Genomic DNA, 21,153 nt, shown 5'->3' with positions numbered 1-21,153 from the left:
TTAGGTGTCCAAATCCGGAAGGGTCCTTTTTTCACCATTCCGGAGGGGTCCCTTTTTCACCAATCCGAAAGAATCTCAATCAGGAAGGGTCCCATTTTCACCAATCCGGAAGGGTCCCAATTTCACTAATCTGGAAGGGTTCCATTTTCACCAATCCGGAAGGGTCCTAATTTGGCTAATCCGGAAGGGTCCCTATCCGGAAGGGTCCCATTTTCAACAATCCGGAAGGGTCCCAATTTCACCAATCCGGAAGGATCCAATTTTCACCCATCCGAAAGGGTCCTAACTTTGCTAATCCGGAAAGGTCCCTACACGGAAGGGTCCTATTTTGTTAACCCGGAGTTACACGTTTTTTTTAACCTGTAAAGCACGTGATTCTATGGATTGCAAAACGTACGTAGTAGGAGTGATATACATAGTAAAAATTATAGAATATCAAGAATCAGGCTAGAAACAAGTGACTGAAAAAGTTTAAGCCCGGAGATTCGCAACGCTAATTCTAACTGAAAACAGAGTTCGATACTGACTCATGTGGACTAAAATCCAAATTGTTTTTTTGGAAGAGTGATTGCCTTGAGGATTTTAGTAGGTCTAGCTCGGGCAATCCGAAGGCAGATAGGTAACACAGGACTCGGTGGGTGCAAGAGACGCCCACTAGAAAAAAATTGCCTTTAAGTTTTGTCTGTTCAGAGCGGCACTGATCAGGGAAAGCTCTTTCCTCAGAAACAAGTTCAACATACAATTGCACATACATCTTTTTTGAAAAAATCTTTTCTATTTTCTTTAATTTTGGTTTTAAATTAAAAATAATTGTTCTTGGCTGGGTAGTGAGTACACTATCATTTAAATATATTGATATCATCATTTTGTGCTAGTTTCATGTCGAATAACTAATACTCAACTGTTGCGAATAAAATCCTTACACGCAGTACTGTGATAACCTTCAAAGATTCGTGGTCACTATTTAAGTAACATTTGGGGAATTTATTGTGTTGTGTTATTATTAGTAGTAGTCAAACAATATAAACTTTGAATTGAGTGTAGAAGCGATAAGAAGTGAAATAGAGAATGAGTCTAGACAAGTCAAAGATACCTGAACTAAGTGATAGCTCTAGGAGATTTATCCCAAAGAAGAAAGTCGATGAACGACCCTTTTTTGGAAAGGATCGCACGCACCCGGACCAGCAAAGGGAAGAAACTTTCAGGTAGATTGGTTGAAACTAGGAGTCAAAAGTCCTCAGAAGGACAAAAGGCAACGCTAGAAGTAGAGATCCACCCGGACCCTGCTTTGGAAGACAATGGAACAGGACGTGGAAAGGAAGGGATTGAGAACAGAAAATTGGCAAGTGAATCTGACCCGGTAGAACAAGGCCAAGATTTTGCAACTTCCACCTGGACTCTAGATCGAGAGGAAAATTCGGAACTCTCCGACGTCTCTACTGAAAACGTGGCGACTACAAGACCACCGACTGATAACACCACGATGCATGGTAGACGGAGAAACCGGCAACGTCCTCCTCGTTTTTGGAACGAGTGAAAAACACTTTGAGAACCTTCTTTCCATTTACCATGGCAGCGGGTACAGGCGATGAAGCAGAAACCCAGGAAGAAGAGGAGGACAATGGTGAACAAGATGACATCAGATCTCAAGTAAGCCTCAATAACTTGACCCAGGAAAATAATGCATACACCAATTGAGGAACTAGCTCAACTGACCGTTTTTGTATCGTCAGGACAATAAGCAAGTCGGCAAATGAGATGAACCAGTCAAGAGATTTTTTGGCCGGGACGAATTGGGAAGTGCAGCCTGGCAAAAACACAAATGCAAGGCCAAGTGACCCACCAGTGGATCCAGAAGCGAAAAACGAGGAAACTTTGAGGCAGCGAAGCAAGGCTCCAGTCTCGACCAGCATCAAGCTACCTCGAAATGAAAGGGTGAAGCATAACTCGGAGAAGCCTTGGCCAACATAGTGAGCAGCCTAGGAGAACAGAATGAACAGATGTCTTAAAGAATGAGTGAACTAGAAAGAACAGTCCACGTCGAGAGAGAAAGCCTGCGGGAGGAGATTAACCGCAGTAGACAAGAAGTCAGCAGAAGCGAAAAACGCTTGAAGGAAAGGAAGGACGAACACTGGGCCAAAAACTTGTCACGAATGACAAAGGAAGCTGAGCAAAGAGAGACACGATTGAGAGATGACATGGAGAAGTTGAGAACTCAACAAGAGCAGACTCTTGGGACTCTTGACACCAGAATAGACGCGATTATGGAGAGGCGTACTCAGGCTATAATAGATAGGCTGGATGGTCTAATAGGAAACAGGAGTGAATCTAGAAATGAAAAAGCGAACTCAAGGAACCAAGTAGGGAGCCCAGAGTGATCTTCAATGAACAACCTAACAGAAGAACGACATATGGATCCACGACAGGTAAGGGGAGTTCATCTAGCTATACCTCAGGCGATAATAGGCCGCGCGGCCAAAACTTCAGGGGAAGTTCAACTGGCAATGGACCAACCTCACACGACCGATACAACGTGAACGCGCTACTGGGAGACATGATCGAATAACTAATACTCAACTGTTGCGAATAAAATCCTTACACGCAGTACTGTGATAACCTTCAAAGATTCGTGGTCACTATTTAAGTAACATTTGGGGAATTTATTGTGTTGTGTTATTATTATTAGTAGTCAAACAATATAAGGGTCTCGTGTGCAAAATTTAATCGATCCGGAAAAGCTATTTTACAAAACCTGAGGGTTGTCAATCCGGAAGGGTCCCAATTGCACCAATCCGAAGGGGTTCCAATCCGGAAGGGTCCAATTTTCACCAATCCGGAAGGGTCCCATATTTCACCAATCCTTAGGTGTCCAAATCCGGAAGGGTCCCTTTTTCACCATTCCGGAGGGGTCCCTTTTTCACCAATCCGAAAGAATCTCAATCAGGAAGGGTCCCATTTTCACCAATCCGGAAGGGTCCCAATTTCACTAATCTGGAAGGGTTCCATTTTCACCAATCCGGAAGGGTCCTAATTTGGCTAATCCGGAAGGGTCCCTATCCGGAAGGGTCCCATTTTCAACAATCCGGAAGGGTCCCAATTTCACCAATCCGGAAGGATCCAATTTTCACCCATCCGAAAGGGTCCTAACTTTGCTAATCCGGAAAGGTCCCTACACGGAAGGGTCCTATTTTGTTAACCCGGAGTTACACGTTTTTTTTAACCTGTAAAGCACGTGATTCTATGGATTGCAAAACGTACGTAGTAGGAGTGATATACATAGTAAAAATTATAGAATATCAAGAATCAGGCTAGAAACAATTGACTGAAAAAGTTTAAGCCCGGAGATTCGCAACGCTAATTCTAACTGAAAACAGAGTTCGATACTGACTCATGTGGACTAAAATCCAAATTGTTTTTTTGGAAGAGTGATTGCCTTGAGGATTTTAGTAGGTCTAGCTCGGGCAATCCGAAGGCAGATAGGTAACACAGGACTCGGTGGGTGCAAGAGACGCCCACTAGAAAAAAATTGCCTTTAAGTTTTGTCTGTTCAGAGCGGCACTGATCAGGGAAAGCTCTTTCCTCAGAAACAAGTTCAACATACAATTGCACATACATCTTTTTTGAAAAAATCTTTTCTATTTTCTTTAATTTTGGTTTTAAATTAAAAATAATTGTTCTTGGCTGGGTAGTGAGTACACTATCATTTAAATATATTGATATCATCATTTTGTGCTAGTTTCATGTCGAATAACTAATACTCAACTGTTGCGAATAAAATCCTTACACGCAGTACTGTGATAACCTTCAAAGATTCGTGGTCACTATTTAAGTAACATTTGGGGAATTTATTGTGTTGTGTTATTATTAGTAGTAGTCAAACAATATAAACTTTGAATTGAGTGTAGAAGCGATAAGAAGTGAAATAGAGAATGAGTCTAGACAAGTCAAAGATACCTGAACTAAGTGATAGCTCTAGGAGATTTATCCCAAAGAAGAAAGTCGATGAACGACCCTTTTTTGGAAAAGATCGCACGCACCCGGACCAGCAAAGGGAAGAAACTTTCAGGCAGATTGGTTGAAACTAGGAGTCAAAAGTCCTCAGAAGGACAAAAGGCAACGCTAGAAGTAGAGATCCACCCGGACCCTGCTTTGGAAGACAATGGAGCAGGACGTGGAAAGGAAGGGATTGAGAACAGAAAATTGGCAAGTGAATCTGACCCGGTAGAACAAGGCCAAGATTTTGCAACTTCCACCTGGACTCTAGATCGAGAGGAAAATTCGGAACTCTCCGACGTCTCTACTGAAAACGTGGCGACTACAAGACCACCGACTGATAACACCACGATGCATGGTAGACGGAGAAACCGGCAACGTCCTCCTCGTTTTTGGAACGAGTGAAAAACACTTTGAGAACCTTCTTTCCATTTACCATGGCAGCGGGTACAGGCGATGAAGCAGAAACCCAGGAAGAAGAGGAGGACAATGGTGAACAAGATGACATCAGATCTCAAGTAAGCCTCAATAACTTGACCCAGGAAAATAATGCATACACCAATTGAGGAACTAGCTCAACTGACCGTTTTTGTATCGTCAGGACAATAAGCAAGTCGGCAAATGAGATGAACCAGTCAAGAGATTTTTTGGCCGGGACGAATTGGGAAGTGCAGCCTGGCAAAAACACAAATGCAAGGCCAAGTGACCCACCAGTGGATCCAGAAGCGAAAAACTAGGAAACTTTGAGGCAGCGAAGCAAGGCTCCAGTCTCGACCAGCATCAAGCTACCTCGAAATGAAAGTGTGAAGCATAACTCGAAGAAGCCTTGACCAACATAGTGAGCAGCCTAGGAGAACAGAATGAACAGATGTCTTAAAGAATGAGTGAACTAGAAAGAACAGTCCACGTCGAGAGAGAAAGCCTGCGGGAGGAGATTAACCGCAGTAGACAAGAAGTCAGCAGAAGCGAAAAACGCTTGAAGGAAAGGAAGGACGAACACTGGGCCAAAAACTTGTCACGAATGACAAAGGAAGCTGAGCAAAGAGAGACACGATTGAGAGATGACATGGAGAAGTTGAGAACTCAACAAGAGCAGACTCTTGGGACTCTTGACACCAGAATAGACGCGATTATGGAGAGGCGTACTCAGGCTATAATAGATAGGCTGGATGGTCTAATAGGAAACAGGAGTGAATCTAGAAATGAAAAAGCGAACTCAAGGAACCAAATAGGGAGCCCAGAGTGATCTTCAATGAACAACCTAACAGAAGAACGACATATGGATCCACGACAGGTAAGGGGAGTTCATCTAGCTATACCTCAGGCGATAATAGGCCGCGCGGCCAAAACTTCAGAGGAAGTTCAACTGGCAATGGACCAACCTCACACGACCGATACAACGTGAACGCGCTACTGGGAGACATGATTCCTCGAAATGGAATCATGGGAATCGAAGAAGAAATCATCCCAGCGATTCGAACGGAAGGGAGGACCAAGCGCCTTCATCAGGGGTCAATGACGCTCAGGTGGGAATTTCAAGGGATGCAACATCAACGGCCACGGCCTTTGAGCCTGTGAACAGGTCTTTGGAAACTGTCCTGACGAGGTTAGCTAGAACCAGTGAACAGAGTGAAAAGTCAAGAAGAGTGTTTAAGAAACCAAGATGCTACAAGGACCAATTTGACGGCTGTATTGGTACCTGGATAGAAGTCATGAACTGCATTTTGAAGAGGAATAATTGACAGAAAGACAAGAAGGCAGTGCGCTCACCAGCAACTTGGAAGGGAAAGCCCTAAACTGCGTGATGGCCAAGAAGCAATACCAGCGAGACACAGCTGAGAAAATCTTTGAAATCTTGTTAAATCGATTCAGCTCCGGAGTAAATGGACACTAAGCGATGATGCGCTTCAAGAAACGGAGGTAACGTGAAGACGAGACGATAGACAAGTTTTTAGATGATTCGAGGATGCTTAGAAGGCGTAGTCAACCAGATGAGTCAAACAGCAGGATGAATCTAGCGGTAGCCTCAAAATTTATCGACGGTGTAAAGAACGACGATCTTCGAACGATGTTGGCGACACATTACACACCACTATCAACCAATGCGCCTTCACCAGAAGAGTTGAGACTCAAATCAAAGGACTTTCTCTGACTAAAGCCTCCATCGAGAAGAACAATTATGGCAATTTTAACAATGGACCAGCAAACCAAGGTAACAACTGGTTCAAACCAAGGGGTGATATGGACAGGAGACGCTCTTGTGTAAACTGCAGCCCGACAGACCATCATATATCAGCATGCGCAACCTATCAACAGGGCATGGAGGCAATAGGCTTTAGCCTCTAGATGAAGATGAGTCAGAAGTCGATGATGAAGATTTCATGAGGAGTAACTGCCAAGTTCGGCGGTTCTTTTGTAACTTGGAGGGTCATTTTAAATCGGGTTGTCCAAAAATTCGGGATGCGGTGGCAGACATCAAGCATCCAAGGCATGCGGAAGCTTTGTCGGGCGTGAAAGCAAGGAAGGCATGCCTGTTGAGTGAGGAAAGCAGAGGCGTGCAGGAAAGAGAAGCCGCAAGAGCTGACGAAAAAAAAATGCAGGCTGTAACAAAAGAAACAAGTTAACCGGAACTAGTGACTGCAGCGGAGGATTTCAAAATCGACTACAAGGCAGCGGCAATAGATGCCTTAAACAAAGTCCAGCAGGAGTTGGTAACGAAGGAGATCGAACAAAAAGCTAAGCTTGAACTGGAAAATGAGAAAACACAGGGGAAGCTGAATGTCTTTGAAGCAACAGAGGCAGAGGAAACGAAAGCACCAAGCAGTTTGAGCATGAAACTAAATGTTATCTCCGGGCAGATGTTCGGTATGGTGCCACAGGGAAGTAAAATACAATCGATAATCTCGGTAGCGGCACACCAGGTAATCAGAAATCTGAGTGAACCATCAGAATCCACTTTGATGCATTTGGATACATAGGCAGATTATCTGAGACAGGTGGAGCCACGCACTGAGTCAAGAGCTGTGCGAGCGCTACTAACAACGGGTGACCCTCGCATGAAGAAACTTCATGGACGCTACCTAGAGGTCTATGGGCCGTATCAAGTGATGCTGAACGTGGACGGAATCAGTATCTACACTAGGACTTATGTAACAACAGATAATGATCAAATGGGGCAGATCTATTTGGGTGAGGAGGAACTCAAAGTCCGCAGGATAGGCCATGACGCCATGATGGAACAAGATGCAGTACACATTGGGTATGAAGCAGATGTGACCGCACATCTGCTCGACACCAACGGAACGAAAATCGGAGTCACAGGGCTTCTGGACACAGGAGCGGCAGTGAGTGTGATGCCGATAAAAACTTGGGAAAGAATGGGCTTCATGAGGGAAGACCTAATTCCGACGAATGGGCTTCCGGCGGCAGCCATTCGAGGAGCGATTTACGTAGCCGGAAAAACACCAAAAACGGTCCTCCACATGGGAGGACGGTATCTTTGGATGAGCTTCCTGGTGGTAGAGAATTAAGACTTCGTCGTAGAGAATATGAATAAAGAAAGTTCGCGGGCGCTACGTGGTAGTCTATGGACCGTATCAAGTGATGTTGATCGTGGACGGGATCAGTATCTACACTAGGACGTACGTGACGACAGACAGTGATCAAATGGGGCAAATATACTTGGGTGAAGAAGAACTTAAAGTCCGTAAGATAGGCCACGACGCCATGATGGATTAAGTCGCGGTGCACATAGGATACGAAGAAGAATCTGCTCGACACCAACGGGGAAGAAAATCGGAGTCACGGGGCTTCTGGACACAAGAAACAGTAGTAAGCGTGATGCCGATGAAAACTTGGGAAAGAAAGGGCTTCATGAGGAAAGACCTAATTCCGACGAATGGGCTTCCGGCGGCAGCCATTCGAGGAGCGATTTACGTAGCCGGAGAAACACCAAAAACGGTCCTCCACATGGGAGGACGGTATCTTTGGATGAGCTTCCTGGTGGTAGAGAATTAAGACAACTCCGACCAGTTCATCTTGGTCAGAGATTTTGTCAGGAGTTTCGACGTTATGATTGACTTGAATAACGGCTTAAAAAGTATCAGAAACCCGGAACGGAAGTATCTTAAGCGACCAATTAAATAAAAAGGATAATAACGGATGAAAACAAAATGCCAATTTTTCTAGATAGAAAAGTTAGACTACAGCCGCGCCAAGCTGTGGTAGCTATTTTTAGGATGAGAAATTTGAACTCGTTAAGTGATAGGAAACAGGTTTGTCTAGTACCGAACCCAAATAGTAAAGGTTCAGTGATTTTAGGCCGGAGCTTCTCTGTAACTCGAAACGGACTGTGTGTCAGTGTGTTATTGAGCACACACGTCACCACGGTTTCATCCAGCGTGGAAAGAAACTTGGTTACGCTTTGCCGATGAGGACCGACTATGAGGAGACACAAAACTTGAAGAGATATGACGTGAAGGACTGCCCTTGTCATGCCAATAGAGATATAACTTTAAAAATTAATAATGAATTTAACTCTAATAATAAACTGTTTTCAATGAAATCCGAAACAGACGACGGCTTGTCGAGCTGCTCAAATTTTCCGGAACGCCCCTCTTCATATGAACTAGAATCCAAAAAATTTGTTTTGCCGAAGATAGAACACTTGAATGGGAAAATAGGCGAGGGAGATTTTGAATCATTGCGGGCGGTTTTAAATCGGAACGCGGATGTACTTTTGAAACATAAGGCGGATATCGGTTGTTGTAACTTCGTCGAACACGAAATCCGACTGGAGGAAGACGCCGTTCCCCATAGGGAAGGCGCAAGACGAATGACGCCACATAAATCGGGAGCGTGCCGAGCGGAATTAGAAACGTTGCTCGAATACGACATGATAGAACTCTCGAAGTCGCCTTGGGCTTGCGGGGTAGTCATGGCAAAAAAGAAGGGGGCAGCTTAGGTTTTGTGGCGAGTTTCGTTACCTAAACGCAATAACAATATAAGATGCCTATCCGATACCGCGGATAAGCGAGAGTCTCTGGAAACTTGGCGACGCCAAGATCTTCACCGCATTGGATTTGGGCTCGCACTTCTGGCAGGTCCCTCTAAGGAAGTAGAATAGAGAAAAAAACGGGATTCGCATGTAATTTGGATTTGTACCAGTAAAAGCGGATGCCCTTCGGCTTGTGCAACTCAACAGCAACTTTTCAAAGGCTGATGGCTCAGGCTTTGACGAAAGTCACGAAGAAGTACGGAAATCTTGTGATGTGCTACGTAGATGACGTGGTCATTGCAATACCAACGTTAGCAGACCACATAGATGAACTCTTCAATTGCATGAAAACAGCGGGCTTGAAATGCAAGCCATCAAAATGCGAGATCCTTAGGAACTCAATTAAGTACCTGGGAAGAATGGTAGACATGCATGGCGTGCGGTCGGACCCGGAAGCAGTGGAAGCAGTGTTAACATGGAAGGCACCCAGGACAGACACACAGTTCATGAGTTTCCTTGTATTTGCCAACTACTACAGAGAGTTCATTAAGGGATATGCAGACAAGGTGTACCCCATTCAGTATTTGATGCGCAATAAACGAAAAAAAGTTCGAATGGAACGAGAAAGCTCAATCCGCCTTTGAGAACATAAAGCGCGAACTGTGCGAAGCGCCAGTGCTAGGCATGCCCACGTAAAAGGGCATGTACGTTCTTGACAGTGACGCATCGGTAGTAGCTATCTCAGGAATACTACATCAGGAGCAAGAATGGAATGGGAGAACTGTTCTCCGTCCCATTGCTTGCGGCAGCAAGGTGCTAAGTGAAACATGGTGCACCGAAAGCAGAAATGTTTGCAGTAGTCGCATTCTTGGGGAGCGCGACCTTCAAGTTACGCTTGGACAACAAAGCGTTATCCTGGTTGAAGACATATTTGATGGACCAGAGATATATTGGTAGATGGATAGAAAGATTAGATGATTACCACATGATAATCGAGCACAGGATGCGTGATTAACACCGGAATGCTGACAACCTCAGCAAGAAGACCGAGTTCTATGAAAGATTGGAACAGAAGCAAGCCAATCAGGCAGAAATCAAGGAAGGGTTTCCCTTTCTAGACAAAGAAACTTATGAAGCGCTTCCCTTGACGAGATGTTTAGAAAGGTCTGGACATCCAATTCCAGGACATCCTGTAGAGAAAGCAGCCGAGATAAAGATTCTATCCAAGAAGGACCCGGTGCCCTTGGATCTGTTGCTGCGCTCAAACCTGGTCCAGCAGGAACTCTCTCACATGAACATAAGCAGCCTCTCATTATTGGTTAAAACGGTGCAGGTCACACCGCAAGTGACGCGGATGCTGGGTGGATTGTTGGAGAGAAAAGTGACCAGAGTTAACCCCGAGTGGGCAGCAGCCATGGCATCACTGACAGTCAGTGCGAAGGTACAGATCATCCCGTTAAGACGACAACACAAGGAAAATGAGAGGGATTGTAGGACAATAGTTCAGCAACTAGTGTCCTCGAAACCCCAAGACGTTTTAACAAGTACTTCATACATGGGGAACGGTACACAAAAGAAAACCGTTACCTTTGAAGAACAGGATAAGGAAGGCGAAGAGGTTGAACGAAACCTCGAGCAACATTATTTGTCCGGGGAGACGAACGCTGAGGAGAGCAGGCGAATTCAGGATCAAGACCCGGGACAAGAAAAATTGTCCGGGGATTCTGAAACAGAGGAAAATGATCCTGATGAGGAACAGGACCTGGAGGACCTGGAGGACAACTACCGGAAATCAGGAATCGACACCTACTCAGACAGGAACTCGAGCTCAAGGTCGGAACTGTCAGAGCTAGCGATCCACACACTACTAGTGGAGACTCGAGCAAGAGACCTGGACCGGGAGGTATATCAAGACCCTGACAGTAATCGCTACCTCATACCAGGTGAAAGAGTCTTTGACAACGCGGCAGATGATCTGGAAACAAAAGCGTATCGAAACGTTCGATAAGTTTGATGCCACAAAAAGAGGTAGTCAGGACTGATCTTCAACCGTTCAGGCAGGAAATTCAGCCATTGGCGAAGATTTGGTGCGTCAAGATGGAAGATGACACGCATCAGCCTAATGAGCTGAATAGTCAAATGAGGGTCATAAAGACGTTTTTGAAAGCAAGATACGGACTCTCGGACCTATTAAGAGCGCAGAAAAATGACCGCATGACGAGCAACCTGAAAAGGTGGATCGAAAAAGCAAATCTATTACTTAGAACTTTTATTTAGGTCGCATGATCAGATAGGGCACTAGGAAATTAATAAGATGTACAAAAGGATTCTGAAGCGCTTTGAATGGCCTGGAATGAAGAAGGCTTGTGAAAAGTGGGTGACGGCATGTCTGTCATGTCAAAAGATCAAAGACCCAAGGAAACTGATATTTCCACTACATTTGAATTCAACGAGGTGGTGCAGATTGATCACCAAAAGAAAGGTATGACAGACAGTGGTTACAATCAAGTCTTGGTTATGATAGATCACTTCACAAAGTATGCAGAGGCCGTGCCCTGCATAACTGCCTCAGCAGAAGAGAAGTGCAATCACCTGATCAATACACGTAGATAGCGAGACACGGTTGTCCGATGACGTTCCAATCGGACAACGGAACAGAGCTTTTGTAGGAGAGCTTACTAAAGAGCTCATGAGACGCTCTCAAGTGGCTCAAGCTCATTCCATGACATACCATCCCCACATTAATGGCTTGGTAGAGAGCCAAAAATGGACGCTGGTGTCGATGCTGAGTGTAAGCTGCTCCAGGTACATGACTGATTGGGACAAGTACCTCCCACAGGCGATGAAAGCCTACAGTAACACATAACATTCCACCACTGGAGTTAGTGAACACATGATGTTGACTGGACACGAGAAGTCTCTGCCCTTAGTTTTCTTCTACTCAGAGTATGAGGGAAAGAAAACACCACAACAGGTCTATGTAAGGGATGTGATTAGACGTAAACAGGAACAAAACGACTTGTGCAGACGGAACACTCAGCAGGCACAGGCAGGGTAGAAAAAAAGGTTCGATAAAAAAGCAGCGGGCGCAAAAACCTAATCAGTAGGGGACTACGTATGGGTATTCCAGAATGTTATACCTCGTAAAGGAACAAAAAAGCTCCTGAGGAAGTGGAGAGGATCCTTCATGATAACGGAAGTGCACCAGGAGGGACGTTTCTATAGACTGAGTACCGGTCGAGCCGCTCACTTTGAAAATTATAAGCCACACAACCCATCTACGGAAGACTGGGGTATACCTGCAGACATGGAAGAAGGGGATTATTTGATGATGGACTCAGCCTGCGAGGTCAATGAGAAGGGCACCAGGGGAAAGAATGATAAGAATGAAACCCTAGAAGAAGGATCATCTCCACCACTGGACCTGTATTCCAATGAGGTGATCGAAGCGAATGAAGAAACCTTACCCTACGCAGAAGAGTACTGGCATGACCCTGAACAAAAAGAGGTTCCCAAAAACTTGGAACCACACCTACCGTTTGCTATACAGACACGACAGAGTGACAGGTCAAGGGTCACAAAGAAATACAACCCTTACAGAGACGACTTCGTAGTGGCCAGAATAGATCTCAAGAAGATGGTAGAGAAATTAGTGGGTCTAGAAAAAATAACTGTGTCACAGGACATAGACATAGTCGACGACCACGACAAGGAATGGATCGAGGACCGGTTAAGACCTGAGGTAGAATTCGACGACGAGCAACAGCAATCATACGAGCAAGATTTGACAAATCTTCGTGTGTTGGAATGGTTGAGCGAAATGACGTCGGACCCAAAAGAGACCAGTGTCACGATTCAAGACGTAGACCGGGAGAGCATGAAATATGTTAAGACCCTGAGGGATGATCCTACCTGGGCTGCCAGGAAGGGCAGGGCAACTACTCATTCCGGCGTCTAACCTCGACTTAATCTCCGGTATGCGATCGACGGGGACGTCGGTTGATATTTTTGTCCGGGGAGTGGGGGTATGACTTACCCACACTGAAAAATTATTAATCAAAAAAATAAGAGTAGCAAGAGAGACAGGCCATCTAGTAGCAGAAAGAAGCGAGCATTTTAAGAATCCAGACATAGGGAGAGTAGTGCAGTCATTTTTTAACCTGCCGAATCAATACTCAAGTAGCATAATAGTAACAGACAGTGATTTTTTACTAACGGATAGAACATGTGCGATAGCCATCACAGCGGACATGAGTTTTAGAACATCATTAGCAGCTGATTTTAAAAGAGAGTATAGAAACATAGAATTTCTGTGGAAGCAGAGACCAGGCGTAGGAGGTGTAGCTGCCTTGCCTCCTGCGGCTTCTCAGATACCAGGTAAAAATTTATGCTTCTTGGTGACGAGGGCGACGGAGAGGCTGCCTGTAGACCCCGAGGACTTGCTGAGAGACATCCGTCTGAAGAGTGAGGTGAGTGAACTCTCGCTCCCCGTACACGATCCTAACCAAGGACGACTGAATCCGAGGTAGCTGTATGCACTGATACATGTAATCTTTGCTGACACGATCATGCAGGTATACTTACACAAGAAATATTGTTTGAGTATAGGCTGAGCCTAGGCTGTGTGTGAGAGATGTTTTGTTATTTAGGTTATGTGTTATGCAGGTTACTTACGTGTTATGTTTTATGTGTTCTGTTATTAAGACCTTGGGTATTGAAGGGTTAGTGATCATGAATGAACGAAAGTTATAGGAATAGACCCAATGTTTGGACTGTCCACTCTTAGATCAAAATTTCTAGACTCTTAGCAATAGATTGATTTTAAAAAATTTTAAATACCAAATTTCTTTTATTTGACTGTTTTAAATTGATTTTAAAGCAGAACTGGAGTGAAGTTGACAGGTGTGATATTCGTAACCTTTTTCTAGATCGTGATTGTTCGTTTAAATCTCTCACTTGATTTCAATTGATCAAACTGATAATAGAATCGAATCTGAGAGAAAATGAACAACTTCAATATGAACGAATTGATGGACCTGGCAGAGGCATATACAGGACCGATGGTAGATGCGATCTATTGTCGGCTAACAGATCGAGACTTCGCTCTGGAGGACCCAGAGGTGGTCATGTTGCTGGTAGCCTTAATCAATATCTTGGGGCATGACAACCGTGGGGACCGCCCCACGGAATTCTTGTTGATATCAGCATACGGAGAAGAAGGGGTGCTAGACCGCCCGATTATGACCGTGATGAGGTGGAGAAACGGGGTTCTCCCAGGGAGTGACTTGGTGAACGAGCCTGGATTGGGAAGTTCAAGGACCTACCAAACAGGTGAGATGCCTTTGCCCTTCAAGCATAGGCCTGGATTGGGAAGGATGCATCAGGAAATGAACAGCGAGGCTGCCTCGTCTAGTTCGCAACTGAGAGTGGCTGTGCCACCAAAGAGGGCGAGACTAGAGGAGGAGGCTCAGATGAGTGAGACCATGCAGGATCTGAACGAACGGTGCGAGAGATAGAAAAGACGAGGAAAGAACTAGATGATATGGCCAAGACCATGCTCAGGGACATGCGCAAAAGGTTGTTTGAAGACTGCAATAAAAAGCAGGGTGAAGAAATAGAGCGCTCAAAGTAGAGCCGTAGAAAGAGCGATACCTGCGAGGAAGATTCCTCGTGAGCAGTCCCCGATGGAGCTTTTGACGGCTCGCGAGCTAAGCCAAACAACGGAGACGCGACTCCCAGCGACAAGTGGTCGTTTAAAAATATCGAACCCGAGTGACATCCTATCTGACCCAGTCGTGGAACAGACAGTGCAGAAGCTGATAGAAACAGCTGGACGAATTGTCACCAGCAGGAATGCACCAGGTTCCGGGGTGACTGCACCCTATAGAACGATAGACGATACGGGTAGTGTACAGCTCTCCCAAGAGATGATGGCGAGAACGGGAGCTAGTAATACGACATTACCATCAAAGAGCTCTAAAGTCCCAGACAGGAAAATAAGAGAAATGCCAATGAAGAAAGTGTCCCGAAGGCTTGAGCAAAAAAGCTATTTAAATATTCTAGCCTGCATATTGTTTTTAATCAACTAGGACAACTGATCACTTCGTGGTGACATGAAAGCCTTGGGTAATCTCTCAAAGAGGGAAATTGTTTCATTGTTCTTTCTAACCAAAGAGTTCCTTAGTTTTAATATTCAGGACCAATAACAACTAAAATTTCCGAAGGGAAGAAGAAGCATAGTAGGATAATTTTAGCTTGTTGGTTGGCAGCACTGTCCTGCAAACTAACACCGTTTGAAACCTAGGAGAAAAAATTTTAAATCAGGGCGTTGACATTGGAAGTCAGAAAAAATGTTTTATCTTAAGTCATATCCTCGAAAGTGCAGATTAGTGAAAGAATTTGGAAGGCTATAGTAGTGTAGTATGATGCCATTCATATTTTGCAGTGAGTCGATATGACGTGGATAAGAGTAATTTCGTGCATTTTGTAAATTCTGTTGGATGACACTGTACCAATTTTACGAACATTGCGAGATTCAATGGGGACATTAACCGGGCTGTCCGGGGAGTATGTGAAATTCGACCAGAATGAAAGAAATTGTAGATTCGGCAATTTCGACTTATTAGCCGCTTACCTTCCGAATTGGCAGTTTTTAACAGTTTTATTGGAACGATTGGTCAAACTGTGAAGGCTAGATTATTCTGGTTTTTCAAGTTTTTAAAATTTCGAACGATGACGTCATATTTCTGACAAACGTCAAAATTGGCCATTTTGGAAGAAATCCAGAATTAAGACACAACAGCAATAGATGCAACGACGACAACAACGAAACTTGCGATACAAGAGCAACAACGAATAGCAGAATTAGCAGAGATCGCTCCAAATTGCAACGATTGTGTCGCTACAATCGTTGCAAAGCCGTTCACAACAACGGTGAAGGGTAGAAAAACTGCCTTCCGGAAAGAAGATAAGGGTGTTATATCCCCGGATTCAGGAATCCGGAGGGGTCTCGGGACTTGAACTGAAATCCTTTTATATCAATTTTTAGCTTCCCGATTATGTCCTGAATTGAATTTATTTAACATCTGAATTCATTTCCCGACGATGAGAACCTAGGAGTTAAGGGAAAGGGTTGATCCATCTTTGATGGAGATGATGATTTTTATCTACTGAACAAAAACAATGATAATATAACAAATAGTAGTAGCCCTCTTTTTAGGAGTGACCTCGTGGTCTGGGGATACTGAGACCCGGCCATGAGCTCACTATTTTGCATGTAATTAAGTTAATTTGAGCGTTCTAGTCGAAGTCGGAGAACAGTAACGTTTTTGTCGGCCCGATGTTAGAAAGAGCACCAAAAAATCTGGCTTTGGTAGAGACGGTGAAAAGCATGTAGAGCTCTGTTTAGACGTTGGCCAGTCGTCTTAGAACCCAGCTTTATTTTCGGTCGATATGTACTTCCGGGCGAATGTTACCCTGATTTATCAAATGTTCATGCCTCTAGCTCAAATCATTTTAAAACACAGGGTTTGAACAAAGGAAAAGGACATCTATTTAATAAGTTTAACACAACTATTTTTTAAGTATATCACAATGAAATAGTAATCCTGGTACGGCTGCCGCTGAAGCGGAAAAGCAAAAAAAATGACAAGTATAAAGATGTTGTAGATGATGGATATCTTTTCAACCGCTAGCTTTTGAAATTCAGGGCGCGGCCAGCCCCATCACAGAAAGTTTTTTGACAAGCTTTGTAAAAATTTTAGCATGTGCACTGAGGAACCCAGAGCAGGCAGCTTTTTAAAACAGAGAATCTCCCTGGCAATACAGATTGCGAACGCCGCTTGCGTACTCGGAACAATAAATGACAAAATAATTTTCAACAAAATTTTTTATTTGTAACACTTGTATAATATTCTTTCTCGTGTCGAGTTGCGTGTTCTTATTGAAGAAACGTAACCCATATCGATTGTAATTGAAAAGGACTTAAACACTTGCCATCTTCTTTTATCATTGTTACTTCCACATCTAGAAAATCTAGTATATCACAACAATAAAAAAAACTAAATTACAAAAAGGGCCCTTCCGTTTAGCTACGGTAAGTGCACAAGCTCGATAGGGCCATACCAGCGATATGAAAATGCATATATATCAGCAATGAAGTCATAAATCAGCATTAAATGCATCGTCGTAATGTTAATTTATCTTAGCCGTCCTTCCTCTACATTAGCGTTTATGGAGTTGTCGATAAATAGAACTTTGCGTAGCGATCTGCACCCCCTTATACAAAGTATAGAGCTCCTCAGGAGCGCGAAGCTTATTTTAGTTCTTATGTAGTTTTTAGATTCTGGATAGCTTTCTTGTCTTTTTTTACTTAGTTTTTCGGCCAATCGCCGCATCGTCCGCGTGGCTGTTGGAGCAGCGCCACCGGTGCATCCAAAAATTAGCGGGTAGAAGCTACTCTGCTCTACGTTTAAAGTTCTTTGCTGATATTTGGAGTTCTTCAGCGTTTCGTGGTATTTGTATGCATCCTTATGCAGTTTTCGCGATGTTGTGGCATGGGGGTTGAAAGTTTTCACATCAAAAAAAAAAACGCGGCTGAATCGTGACCCCCAGAGTCCGTTTGCCTTAATGTCGAGTCGTGCCTCATCTTCAGTTGTAGTTGAATTGTTGACAAAGCTTTCGCCTTGCAACGGCTGAAGTTACGGCTCAATCTCGACGTCATGGCAAACCTCGTTCATGAGGTTGGCGAATGTGTCTCTAATTTCATTGTGTCTTATGTGTGTGTAACCACCCTTTGCACATTGAAGCGCATGTGTCAAGTTAAAATCAGCACCACATGCACATGTGAGTGGGGTTTTGGTTGGTTTCCATCCGTATCTTAATAGAATACCATCTCTGAACTCTGATTTATTCAGGTTTAAGTTGTATCTGCTGAGTGGTGGAGCATTGAGCCAGTTAGAGGCTCCCTTTTCAGAGGCCAAGTCGATTGCGTATTCAACCTGGCCTCAGGTCCTGTTTCATTTAAGGAGTTAATGAGGTTTGTTTTTTTTTCGATTTGTTCTATCAGTTTTCAATTTTTTGATTTTCGTACATATTTTTTCTTGCTGTGTTACTGCTGTAATAGGATCTTGAGATTCCAGTACTAGTGATGTTTCCTTAGACCATTCTAGGTAGCTTTCATGATTAGATGGCAGCTTGATGTTAAGTCCGCCCATTTTAAGGGGTAAGGAAGATATCTCACGGAACTGGGGGTTTAAAGTGTCTTTACCGACTAGGTTAGGTAATAATTGTTCTTTTATAATATTTTCACATATTTCTAAATTTTCCATAGTGTTAGGCGTTGTCCTGGCATAAATGAAATCTTTTCTTGAACTCCTTTAGTATAGCAGGCATCAACGTTAAGAGGGGAGGTTAAGCGATTTTCGTTAGTTTTTTCAAAATTTTGATTTGCTCATTCTGTTGAAAGTCGAGGAATTTTTTACATTCAGATTCTGTTCCTATAACTGAACCAAGCACTCGGGCTCCTGCCTTTATAGTGATTTCTGTATTTGCGAAGATTTTCTGAGCTTCACCGAGTTTTTCATCCTTGACAATGAATTGGCATTTGGATGCTTTCAGGTGGTAGCCGAAAAGTTTACCCAGTGGTACAATTTTATCGAGTACGGTTCGTAGATTGCTTAATTTACCGACTGCGTTTCCGTCGTCTGCGTACCATTTCTGGGTTACATCGTCTACTGATTAAAGTTTCAAGAGGGGTTTGTGGCTAGACAGTATATGACCATTGCTAGTGGATCCCCCTGGGTTGTTCCTTCTTGAGAGTGGATTGTTTTTTTTTGGTAACGAATAGTTTAGATGGTTTGGAGTAGGAGTTCTTAATCGCTGTTAAAAATGAAGGTTAGGTATTTTTGATGTTTTTAATGTCAGCTTTCGGCTCAGCGAGTTGAAAGCGTTTTCGGCCTCTATCAGTAAAACAGCATCGGCGGAAAATTTGCTGTTTTGATCTCTTAGCGTGTGGATCGCATATTCAATGCCACATTTTTGTCCTAGGCAGAGTAAGTAATTTGAACCGAGCGACATGAAATCGTTTTTTAGACATTTAATTATTGTTCGCCCTAGTATCCTACGCATAATTTCTCCTATGCCTATGGGTCTTACCCCTGGATTCTTATCTAGGGGTTTTAATCTGCATGCGTTATATGGTTCCATTAGTTCTGGATTTAATTCTTCTGTGGCCAATTTTTTGGCAATTTTAGCAACTGTTTTCGAAATTTCAACTGATTGTTGCCCGAAGTGTGGTAAAATACGTCTCCATTCATTTGCATCTAGACCAGATGGCCCATCGATCTGTGCGTTCTCATGGCTGCCTTCTTGATATGTTGACCGTCATGTTGACTGATCAAATATCGATGGATGGAAAGGAATTGTTTCGTTGGAGACTGGTGTAATATAGTTCTTATCAATTGGTTTAGATGGTGGATGTTTCTCTATGAGAGTCTGTTCTACTGTCTTACCTTTGACAATCTCGTCGAAGGTAAGAACGCCTTTAGATGTGTCTGTTAGTTTTGCAATTAAGCTTGATATTTTTAAAGTATTCATTAGTTTGTAGAACTGTTGTGCTTCAGTTTCAGTTTTTCTTCTGCTTTCATTTCAACAAGCGCATTTGCAGCGACTTTCCTTCGTTATATAGTCCATCCAGGTTTCCGTCTTGCCATTGCTTAAGTCGCCTTGCTATTGTTTTAGATAAAGATCCATCAACTTCGGACTTTGTTTTGCACAGTAATAAGTGTGGAAAAATCATTGCTGCGTGCATTGCGAAGGTATTTTTGTTGTTTTCTATTAGGCTGTTCAAATTTCTATTGAGGGTTTCAATGAAGTGATAACCAACTTTATTTTTTGACAAGATCATAAAGACCGGTTGCCAGTGGACCACTTCGGTGTATATTTTCCTGGTGGTTTCTATGAGTTCTGGACAGGGGTTTGACCATGGTTCTTGTATTGTTCTAGATTCTATAGTGGAAGACTCTCCTGAGTTTTATGAGTGTGGGGCAGTGGAAGGGTGAGGGTTCATTTGGGGGAGCGTGGTTGTAGCTAGGATTGGGAGATTGCATTCATGCTTGTCGTTAGCTGAATGAAATTGGGAGGTGCAGCTATGACAACTGAAATCGTCATAGTGATCACTGCTGCGGGCTAGGCCGCTGCATTTTACATGCATGTAGCCTGGGCATGTGAAGCACCAAACACCTCTGCCTCGCAGGCTGCTTTTACAAATAAGGCAGTGTGTTTGAGTAGCCATTTTAGGAAGGACGGCGGTGTCAAGTTAGCGAGAGAATTTATAGATTAAATTTGCAAGAAAATTTATTAAGAAATCATTACCGTAGAACGCGAAGTCACGGCAGAACATTTGAGGGTTTGGATTTAGGTTGAGGTTAGGCGAAACAATAAGTGCATGGGGGTGTACAAATCTATTTATCAAATTAAAAGGCACATGATTATGATTTAAACTTTGCGGATTACTTCTGAATTACAGTTCTGAATGGGGATGATCAGTCTCTTGGGCTGAAACTTGTTAGTGACGAGGTTAATCGAGTTTTTCCACTGCTGTTCTAATTCTTGTGGATGCAGCCTGTTGTCATTGTATCCAGCAATCTTGTTACTGTTTTTAGGCGCTTTGGTCTGTATTGTAAAACTGTTTCAAACAGATCATGAAGCGTTCCGCCGCGGTAGGAGTGAATTGTTGATTTTACTAGAGCTGGTTTGATATTATTGGTCCTTGAAGTCCCAATAACTAGTTTCGGTGAGAACTCAGTGATGCGTCTTGCCTGGAATCGCGGCATCAACCTGAAACACAGGCAACTGGGGCGAGAAAGGAAGCTCTTTGGTGGTGATTTATGAATACTTTCACTGAGGGTTTAAAATTGCTGAGGCAAAGGCGATCAAAAAAAAGAAAGGAGTGGTAGAACCTGACGTCGATTTGGAGGTCGATTCACCAGCTCACTCCTTCTTGCGTCTAGTTACGTCAGGGAAACTTCACTCGCCTACGGCTGGGACGGCGAGATTTGGTAAGATAACCAGAAGAGAAAAGCCCAGCGCGCATATATTAAGAAAACACACAAGCGGTAAATTTGAACAAATAACTATTTAATAAGTTTATCACAACAATTAGG

At 43.6% G+C, this 21,153-nt stretch overlaps 1 protein-coding gene across 2 annotated transcripts in view; it reads right to left on the bottom strand.

Moving 5' to 3' along the window:
- The window catches only part of LOC134852167 (palmitoyltransferase ZDHHC23-B-like), a 94,144-nt gene extending 72,991 nt beyond the window's left edge, over nucleotides 1–21,153 (bottom strand). The window contains exon 1 of one of the 2 annotated variants that reach the window (XM_063868476.1): nucleotides 21,127–21,153. The gene's annotated coding sequence lies outside the window, so the exon portion shown is untranslated. Of the gene's footprint in view, nucleotides 1–16,542; nucleotides 16,558–21,126 lie in introns of those variants that run through there. The other variant, XM_063868477.1, reaches the window with a different exon arrangement.

Source organism: Symsagittifera roscoffensis, chromosome 7 (genome assembly GCF_963678635.1).
Source record: "Symsagittifera roscoffensis chromosome 7, txSymRosc1.1, whole genome shotgun sequence".
Lineage (NCBI taxonomy): Eukaryota > Metazoa > Xenacoelomorpha > Acoela > Convolutidae > Symsagittifera > Symsagittifera roscoffensis.
This window is presented reverse-complemented; position numbering and strand designations above follow the sequence as displayed.